The sequence below is a fragment of the Ammospiza nelsoni genome, chromosome 3 (assembly GCF_027579445.1).
Source record: "Ammospiza nelsoni isolate bAmmNel1 chromosome 3, bAmmNel1.pri, whole genome shotgun sequence".
In the NCBI taxonomy this organism is placed as follows: Eukaryota; Metazoa; Chordata; class Aves; order Passeriformes; family Passerellidae; genus Ammospiza; species Ammospiza nelsoni.
The window spans coordinates 106316870-106326981 of record NC_080635.1 but is presented as its reverse complement, the minus strand read 5'-3'; the positions used below and the strand labels follow the sequence as shown (position 1 = coordinate 106326981).

General features: G+C 39.1%; 1 long non-coding RNA gene across 1 annotated transcript; it reads right to left on the bottom strand.

Annotated features, from left to right (window-relative positions):
• Window positions 1–641: 641 nt before the first annotated feature.
• Window positions 642–9976, bottom strand: LOC132071442 (uncharacterized). Its single transcript, XR_009418117.1, has 3 exons — window positions 9911–9976; window positions 4182–4380; window positions 642–1844 (listed from the first exon to the last, which is right to left on the bottom strand). It is a non-coding gene; the product is annotated as an uncharacterized LOC132071442 (long non-coding RNA).
• Between the last annotated feature and the right edge of the window lie 136 nt (window positions 9977–10112).

The window sequence follows — 10112 nt, the reverse complement described above, 5'->3', positions numbered from 1 at the left end:
GAGATGAGAAGGGGATGGGGAGAATTTTGCCCTTTGAGGGCCCCAGATATACTCTGGGTATTGGTACCTTCATTTGTTACCAAATCTTTGTCATTTTGCCAGGCTTCCCAGAAATACTGTCAGGTCTCCACGTGTTCCTAAGGCCAAAAAACAGCAAATGAGTAGGTGCTCCAGTGCCAGTGTCTGAAGGAGAAACTGCAGTGCAGTACTAGAAACTGTATAAAATGACCCTATTTGTTTTATAGACTTAAAAAGGCTATTTACAATAATAAAAACACTTTTTTTAACAACAGAAATTTGAATTTATCTTATGGAACTCGAGAGTAAGTTAATTACCTACAGCCTTCTTTTAAATATGAAGCAACTTATTTATTTTTACATCTGATCTGCAGAAACTTCTGTTTTTAGTGTTTGGCTAAATAAGGCACCAAAAAGAAACAGTTAATCCTGTCAACAGCAGTAGGAAGCTAAATGTATCCATTAATGAGTTTTATGACCTGAAGAGCATAAAAACCCACACTGATTAGCTGATCACCTCAGGAGTGCTCGTTACATTTATAATGAAGCAAATCAAATAGCACAGTTTGTATTTGGAAAGCTGAAAAAGCTGATCCAAATAGTCACTGATGTGACCTGGCAAAAATCAATAGTGCTAAATTTGCACTTCTATTCCTCAGTGGCTGTAGATGGTCATTTGGTTAAAGTCAATTACATTAGTTAAACTGATCTACTGCACCAGTGACAGCAAAAGTCAGAACCTGTTGATTTCTAAGTTGTGCTGGGTTTCACAAATCCCCGTGTGGAATCAGCAGCAAGCATATGTGAATTCTCAGTGATGGTAGTACTTCCAGTCCTTCTGACTGACAAGTACCAGCCTACAGGAAGGTGTTTTGTTACGTAGTTGTCAACAATCTTTTTCATAGATATTACTACACTGAGTTTTGTCATGTGTAAAAGTTTATGCCAACAGGTCAGGAAAACGAGGTGGAACACTATGACAGAAACAAAGCAAGGATAATGAGCACTTCTATCTGTTAAACCAAGAAGTCTCATGATGAAGATCTGGGATTCTGATGATGACAGTGCTGCTACTGAATGTGAAAATGCATGCAGCCATTTAATCTCCATGACCATGGTAACAGATAAAGAGAACTTTGTCCCTGGATATTTCTGATTAATATTACCAATGAAATAGAATGTGAGCTGTAAAAAAAGAAGAGATTCCACCAATAGTAAAAAAGAGAGAACAAAAGGTAACCACAGATAAGCATTTTATACATATACTGAAGAAAATGTTTCTGAATGACAAGAAAAAATTACCATGGCTTGATTTATTGTATGACAGGGATTTGAGAAAAATAAAACAATTAAAAACTCCAAACAGAATATTCAGAGACATTTAAAGAATGATAGGGATGTCATCTCAGCTTAATGACCTTATTCTTCAAAAAAAACCTGCATGAAAATTGGCTTCTTAAGCACTTTTTCCTTGTTCTGTGATGAATAAAGCAAGCTGTAAAAATTTAGGTGCATAGAATCTGAATGCGTAATAAAACCAAAAGAACATTTCTTCTTTCAAGACGGATGAACAGAAGAATGCTAAATCTATGTTGGTTTTTTTATTGTTTTCCTTAACTTCTCAATATATATTTTAATAAAATCTTTGGAGGGGTGTTGCTTTTTGTTTTGTTTGCTTAGGGGGGTTTTGTTAATTTTGTTGTTTGGTTTTTTTGTTTTTTTGGTTTTTTTTTTAATTTGGCTAGTTGTCATGCTTCAACCCCAGCCAACACCTAAGTACCATGCAGCAACTTGCTCACTGCCCTCCAGCAGAATCCAGGAGAAAACTGGAAGATAAAAAGTGAGAAAACTCACGGGTTAGGATAAAGATGGATTAACAGGTAAAGCAAAATCCGCATACACAAGCAAAGCAAAAGAAGGAATTAATTCACCACTTCTCATGGGTAGGCAGGTGTTCAGTCATTCCCAGAAGGCAGTGCTCCATCATGTGCAATAGTGACTCGGGAAGACAAACACCATCACCCTCAATGTCTGCTCCTTCCTTCTTTCCCCAGCCTAAAGCTCAGCATGATGCCATATGGCATGGGATGTCCCTGCAGCCATTTGGGGTCAGCTGTCCAGCTGTGTCCCCTGACAGCTCCTGGTGCCCCCCCAGCCCTCCTCGCTGGTGGGGTGGGGTGAGAGGCAGGAAAAGCCCCGATGCTGTGCAAGAGCTGCTCAGCTGTAACTAAAACATCCCTGTGTTATCAGGACTGTTTCCAGCATCAATCCAAAGCATATTTGCCCATATCAGCTTCTATGAAGAGAATTAACACTACCCCAGCCAAAACTAGCACATGAGTTTTACACTGTTGGATAATATTTAAGTATAGCCCTTAGTGATCATTCCGGTCCTAGAATTGCTGCTGAGAGCTTGGTTTGTTACTGTTCAGGGAGAAGCAGGTATCCCTGGTCCTACAAAAGATGCCCGTACTAAATCACCTTTTAGAAGAGAATGTATCAGGTATACAATTCGGTAACAGACATACTGCCTTTTCACACAGTGATTCTTGAAACAAATCAAGTTCTTTCAACTGACACCAGAAGAGAAAGTGGCATCCAGAATTAAGGAGCATTTCCAGATACCGTTTTTCCAACACTAAAGCCTGAGAGTATTTAACTATTTCTCATGTACCAAAATAACGCAGAATAAAAACTGTGACAGCTGTGGCTACAACTCCCCAAAGAACTAGAGAAGTAATGGCCAAACACAGACATAAACCAGAGAACACACTACTAAAACAGCCAGAAGAAGTTGGTGTTTGGAACTTATCTGTTTAAGCAGCACCCAAGTAACTACTAACAACTGACTTGAAGATGTTTCACGGTAAATTTCTCTTTAGATGATTTAAAACTGTGGTATACTAACTTGAACCAAGTCATTAGGTAACAACATTGTGGTTTTTTCCGTTTTCACAGTACTAAACTGAGAGTTTTTAATGTTGCCATGGAAATATTAGATAGTGCATTCAAAAAGTAATTTTATTTGCTTGCTTGCTCTTAGCAGAAGAAAGCATTCTGAGACAAAAGGCAACAATATCTCAATCTACCAAGAAGAAATCCTCTCCGTTAAATTACTTTAAAATCACCACTATTAGAGTCAGTCAAACAGAACCTAATACACAATCATCATACAATGGTTCAGGTTGGAAGGACCTTAAAGATCATCTAGTCCTATCTCTCCTGTCATGGACAGGGACATTTTCTAGGACAGGTTGCTCCAAGCCCCATCCAACCTAACCTGAACCCTAAGCCCAACCCAATCTGACCTTGAGCACTTCCAGGCATGGGGAATCATCCTGGCAACTTCTCTGGGCAGCCTGTTCCAGTGTCTCACCCCCTCACAGCTCTCACAGTTCTCTGTAAGCTCCCTTTGGGTACTGGAAGGCTGCTGTAAGGTCTCCCCTGAGTCTTCTCTGGGCTGAATAACCCCAAGTCTGATCGCCCCTAACACTGACTTGTAAGTAGCTTTCCCTTGTAATTTCTAGCACAATATTGTAGCCTAGTAAGGTCTCGTAACATTGCTTACACCAGACCACACACTCAGGGTTAACAACACAGGGGCCAGGACAGGTCAAGCTTTGTGCAGGCTCATCCTGGCCTGCCTGGAGGTTGGCTTTACCAGATAACAGAAATTGCCCAATGACCACGGCAGTACCACGTAGTTTGTTTTTATTAATTTCTACTGAGCTTCAAACAATTGTACAAATGGCTTCTATTGTTTGATACATTTTGAAACTAATACATTGTAAGAGCAATTTATGCTTATCTAATACCTTATCCATGACCCTAGTGTGAAATGCTGTGTTGAGGAGAATGGACAGCTAATGATAGTGGGAACCTTAAAATGACAGGCATAGGAGACAGCAGAGGCCACTTGCAATAAGGAATGTCATCTTAGGATTTTAGCTTTCATATTTTTCATGTATTTGTAAGCCTGTAATTCTTTAGTGTATTACTCTAGACTCCATACACAGTGCTAGCTACCATCTTTACATTTTGATCAGACAAAACAATTCCTCTCTAAGCCTGGGAAGCAAGGACACTTCACTGTCTCAGGCTCTGAGAGAAGTAAACAAAAGTGAGTTTGGGGGAACAAACTTGGGGTAAAATGACTTCATTACCTGAAGCTGTAAGTGGAAGATTAATCCCCAACATGCAAATGGACCAAACTTATAAAAGTGTGAAAACCCAGGACCAGCTGTTCATTTTGGGTGTAGCCCCTGTGGGGCTTTGTCTGCCATAAGCGTAGCTGAAGACCTTCAGTAAATATAACTGCTTTTTATTCTCTTCATTTTGTCTGGCCTCTGTCTCTAGGTGAGCCTGAAAAGACATCAGTAGCAATGGTCATCAATTACAGATTTTCAAAGTAATGCAACATTCAGAACTGGGCAAAACCAGTTTCAGGTATGAGAGTAAAGAAAAAGTATCTAAGACATATAAGTTACATCAAATAAAATGAATTTGGATCTAAAATTGCCTTGAGGACCAACAGAGAAAGAGCAAAGTGGAGACTGCTTTAGCAAACATAAAAATAATGCTAAGTGGATTCTAGAGTGATGCAGAAGACTTCATCATTATACTTCTCCCACTGAGATACTTGTGAAGCTCTAAGACCCAGAGGCACACCAGAAGGTTGAGCATAACATGACAGAATGGGGTAGATACTTGAAAATTTGTGGATATTTTAACTGTCTGTAATTTGAACTATAAGTGTCTTACATATTTATAGCTTTCATTGCTGGTTGCATTAAAATATCTTTTGTTTTATGGAATGTAACTTACCAAGAAATTTAAGTAATACAGGATAATTCTAAGCTCTCTTTAACACTGACAAATTTTCAGTTTCAAAGAAGTGATGAAACATCCAGTAGTGTCAGACCCACTCTCAACTCTTGCAGAACACCTCACAGGGGTTGATTTCCTTTCAATAACTACTTGTTCATAGGTTATTCATTAGCCAGTTCACAAGTTCATTAAATACATAGTTGTGTAGTACTGATTTTGCAATCAAGATAGGATGCAAGACAAAGTCAAATAATTTATAAAATTAAAAGTATGTTACAAGCAGCTTCTTTTAGCAACCAAATCTGTAATCTTAATGAAGTAAATCAGGTTTATTTGACATTACTTAGATTCAATAAATCCATAGTGATATACATTCCTTAATTTTTTAATAATTGACTATTAAAGCACCTCCTTATTCATTTTTCTTTCAAGAACAAAGTCTCTTATTTAGTTATGTGACAAAATATCCACTTGTTTAGTCATCTGGAATGTATCAACTATTCCAAGATTTCTTAAGAGTGCACATCAGCTGGTCAAACATTCCTTCAACCATATCTTCTGAAATTCCATCCAAACCACTTAAATTCAGAATTTTCTGTCACAACATGTGTTTATCACCTTCTTAGTTACTAATGGAAAAACTTTATGGCCCTCCCATGAAATAAGCCCTTCACTGCACTTCCTGCAGAATGCAGGACAGACATGTTCAGTGACAATCACCAGTGAGCCACGCATTGCATTCATACTCCTTGATTGGTTTTCCATACCCTTAAAAAACCCCACTCTATTAATGTTAGCACAGCTGTCATGGATCTTTTCCCAATGTTGTTACTTTCCTTCATCTTCTTTCTTACAATAATTCTACCAGGCGGTTCTTGGTATCTATTTAGTATTTCATATGCTGCATATTGTGATTTATGTCTAAATTTCACTTTACTGGTGAGGCAAAGGGGGCTTGCCTACACTGTAGGATGAAATAATTTTGGTCCTCCAGTAAATTTTCATCAGTCCTTTCTGATTAATGGAAAACACTCATAGAATCATAGAAGTTTCTGAATTGAAAGGGGCCCACAAGGATCAAGCCCAAATTCTAGCTCATTTGTTTGCCAGACTGCATATAAACCTAACAACTAGTCTTGATTCAGGCCAGGTCACTAAAACATCTTTATCTGCTACAATGGTGACCAACATAGAGAAATAACAACTGGGAGCACAAGTTTTCATGTTAGAGAGCAGTCACCTATCATGTTTAAAAGAGGCTAAAGGAGGCCTTTTAATGTTTTAAGACCTGTACGAGACCTCAAATATGTCACTAAAGATTACAGCATTAACTGACAATTATTAATTTTTCTTCACTCTTCTGGACCGTGCTAGTTATCACCACAAAGTTTCTTCAGTGTACTCTGTTACCTCTTTTGACTATTTTGTTCTCCTTAAGTAGGTAATAACCACTGATTTTAATGTTCTAATCATGCAAATCAACTCATCAGCTTTTAGCAATACTAGTTATATCAAATTTCTTCTAATCAGTGAGAATTTTCAATTCCGCCTGTCTTCTAGCAGCACCATATAGCAAATGAAATATATATTCTTTCCACATCTGTTGACCTTGATCACGACATCCTGAGTTTGTGTTTATACCACATTTGCATTCTTATAGGGTTTTCTCTTTTATTTTTGTGTTAACAGCCTCATAGTTGCTCCAGCTAATCTCCAGTGGAGGAGCTTATCACCATTATTTTTTTTGTGAGAAGCTGTAGTATTCATTATCCAACGATCTCAGGATAAATATTTGACAAACTGAAACCTTCTCTTTCATACTAGTTATGCAAACAGTGGTTCTGTCTGGTATCTTCTGCCTTTTCAGGGCTACTAGAATGAGTCTGAGAAGATTATGTTGCCTTTTGTCTTCTGCCTCACTTCAAGGTAATTGAAGGTTCCTAAAGTGCATAGATCCACATGAGTGTCAGGTAACTAATTCCAATGTACATCATTCCTTACAAATACCCCCCTAATGCCTGGTGGATTCTCTGTCTTTTGGTTTCAACACTGTCAGCAGTGATGACTTCTTGCCTTTCTGGGGTACCTGAGCTCTTCTGTAGCTACTTGCTTCATTAAAAAAAGAATAGAACTCAAAATATTCAATAGGCTTTTGTTCTATTCTGCCAGAAAAAAATAGGACAAGTTGCTGATCACCTGACGATCTGGCACTTATAAAGGAAAGTGATGACCTTCAAAGGAAAAAAGTGTGCTATTACACTACCATATCTTACATGACAATGCAAATTACTTCAAAAATCTTATTCATCATTCAAGGAATGCATTCTTGTAAAAATGTGTAGTTTACTTGTGAGTAATACAAGATTGTAGTTAAGGAATTACACCTAGAAGCTGTTCCGAGGTCCCAGTCTCCCCAGTTGCTGGCACCTGATGCCCCAGCCCCACTTTAGCTGCTGATACAGAGCCTGGTACTCACACATACACACATGGCTGGGACTCCCACAGTCCTCAATATTTAACTCTCCCTTGGACTCGCACTGAGAGGCACAAATGGCTCGCTGGCCATTGCTGGCTCATCCAGCTTGGTCTTCACTATTAACACATTCACAGGCACCACAGACACAAACACACATACCTAAGAACCTAAGAAAAGGGTTGGAAAATGGATTTTGGTAAGAATATAGGACAGACTGAGCAGATAGGGCATGGCCAGACAAGTGTACTTATCTTGTTTACCTGCAAGTGGCCCCTCCAATCCCCTTACCCTTCTATTTCTCTGTGATTGCTCCTCCCCAAATCACCTAGATTTATTTCCTTCCCTGCCTTCTTTCCTTCCTCAAATGTCCCATTAAGTTTCCTGCAATGACAAAATGTTTCTTCCCATGCACCCCATAACATGTCCCATACCCTTGTGCAGTGACTGCCTCCATCTGCAAGGTGCTCTGAGACTCATCTTGATGGGTGCCACCCTGGCTGAAACTTACCTGGGATGCCCTGGAAGGAGTCTAGGCAAGATAACTTCCAAGTCCATAATTCTGGTAACTTTGCCAGCTACTGTCTCTCTATGCTCCCTTCTGTGTGTGCAAACCAGCTTTTTACCAAATAATCTAACAGAAACGTGAGCATGTGACAAAAAAAACCAATCACATCCCTCCAGTCAAACTAACTGGGAATATTTTAAATAGGACCATTCTGTCAAAGGGTTTCAATGTTCAGTTCACACAACAATTGTCCTCTCCAATACAAGTAATTGGTTCCCTGAAGAGTCTTCAAAAGGGGGAAGGGACACAATGATCACATCAAAAATCATACTTTTTATCTGTACTAAAGGACACTTGGACAATCCTTATATATCCTTTATGAGGAACAGAGAAATAACCTCAGCAGGAATATCTCAACATCTTTTTTAATAGAAGTACTTTGAAAAGTCTTTTGGCTAATAGAACTCCCCAGAAAAAATACATGAAAAATTCTGGTGTCCATAACAAAAGACTTACCATTCAAAATTCTATTTATTGATTTCTTTCTGCCAACCATCCTTTGTCAGAAATGAACACACCAGCTTCAACAATTTACAAAGCACAAGATATTAATCATCTTGTACTAGGACAGCTCTGTTGTTTAGTGTCCTCAGGCAGCAGTTTTCTGTCTCTCAACTTCACTGTTTTTCCTTTTCATTGACAAATCCATTTCCAAACAGGGCAATGTTGACATTTGTGTCTGATTTGATATGTTGAAATATTCTCTATTTTTTTAGCATCTTTTGAAATTATTTGCCTGAAGTCATTCTCCAAGTTAGTGACTAAGCAGGACTTAAAATGTCCTTGCTAGAAATTATCATGCCTCTGGTGCTTCTGCTTTGCGGCTGGTAGGAATGATCTCCTCCTACCCTGCAGTGTATGTGACATGAATCCCTACAGCACTAGCCCATCTTGTGTCAGCAGAACTTTCAATAACACTCTGCATTTCTTTTGATACTTAAGCCTCTGAGAAGCCTCCTAGTATATATTAGAAAAAGACACTACAATAATCTAGATATCTGAAAGAAACTTGTACAAAATCCAGAGTTTTTTTTCCCCCTCTGTCTACTTATACAAACACATACACAAGTCAGCAGTTTGTGTAAAGAGTGAACCTTCAAGCTACAGCAGATCCTCACCACTTTCTAACAGCTACCAATCCCTCTCACATACTCATTTCTGAAACAAGCCCTTTAATCAACCTCTTTTTCAGGGCACTATGCTCAGTGATACGAGTCAGAATGGCAAACACATAGCAGCAGAACAGACAACAGCCTAGCACCTGGCATTGCAAAAGATGCTCCACTTTCAGCAGAACTCACAGGGATATCCTGCTGTGAGGCTGTGGTACTTTGAAGAGGTAAGCAGAAAACAGAGTTCAGATGGCATTTGCAATTGTAGCTGACAGAACAAATTCTGATTATGTCCCACTTTCAGAGTCTGGCAGAAATACTGTTGTCTTTCTCCAGATTTGATCCCTCAGGACTTGCCTTAAGAGGATCAGTTATCAGTTACAATGAGAAAGGGATGTGTCAGTCAGTTTCTGGCTAGAAAAAAAACCTTTTCTTACTTCCTTGGGAAGGTGCACTATTCTGAGGTGATTCTAGATGAATTTGGTCAGGTCTAAGTAAATATCACCATCAGACTGCATAACTTACAACACAACCACCTTACTTTTGAGGAATGTACCACACTGGAAACATAGAGGGCATAATATTTTGAGATAAGTAATATAGAAGAATAAACCTCAGCATTCTTGGCTTGAGAGTACAAACTTTCATTGACATAAGGAAAAAGGGGAGAGAGGCCTAGGGAGGCACAACAGGCATATAATGATATTGCTTTTTGTGGTATTTTCCCCCCAACCATGTGAGTTAATCCCTTACACTCGCCTTTCTTCAGCATTATCCAGTATGAAGAGATAAGATATTGATACTCTCATCAACAAACTGCCTCCTTCAGTGTCACAGTTGAGACAGCCACAATACACAGAGTATCATCACACAATTTCAGATAGCTACAACCCATACAGAGTAACACCATACCATTGCAGAATGCTTCAGACATCTGTCCATACAGCATAACACCATACTACTTCAGAAGGCTTCAAGCAGCTACCCCTGCTGTACTTTAGCCCAGCCTTTTATAGCCCTGAGTGTTCATGCATTGCACCTGTGTGCCCTCTGCTCCCTTTGGTGGTTGGTCAGTGCCCCTCTGAGGGCACTGTGTCTCATTACCTTCAATGCT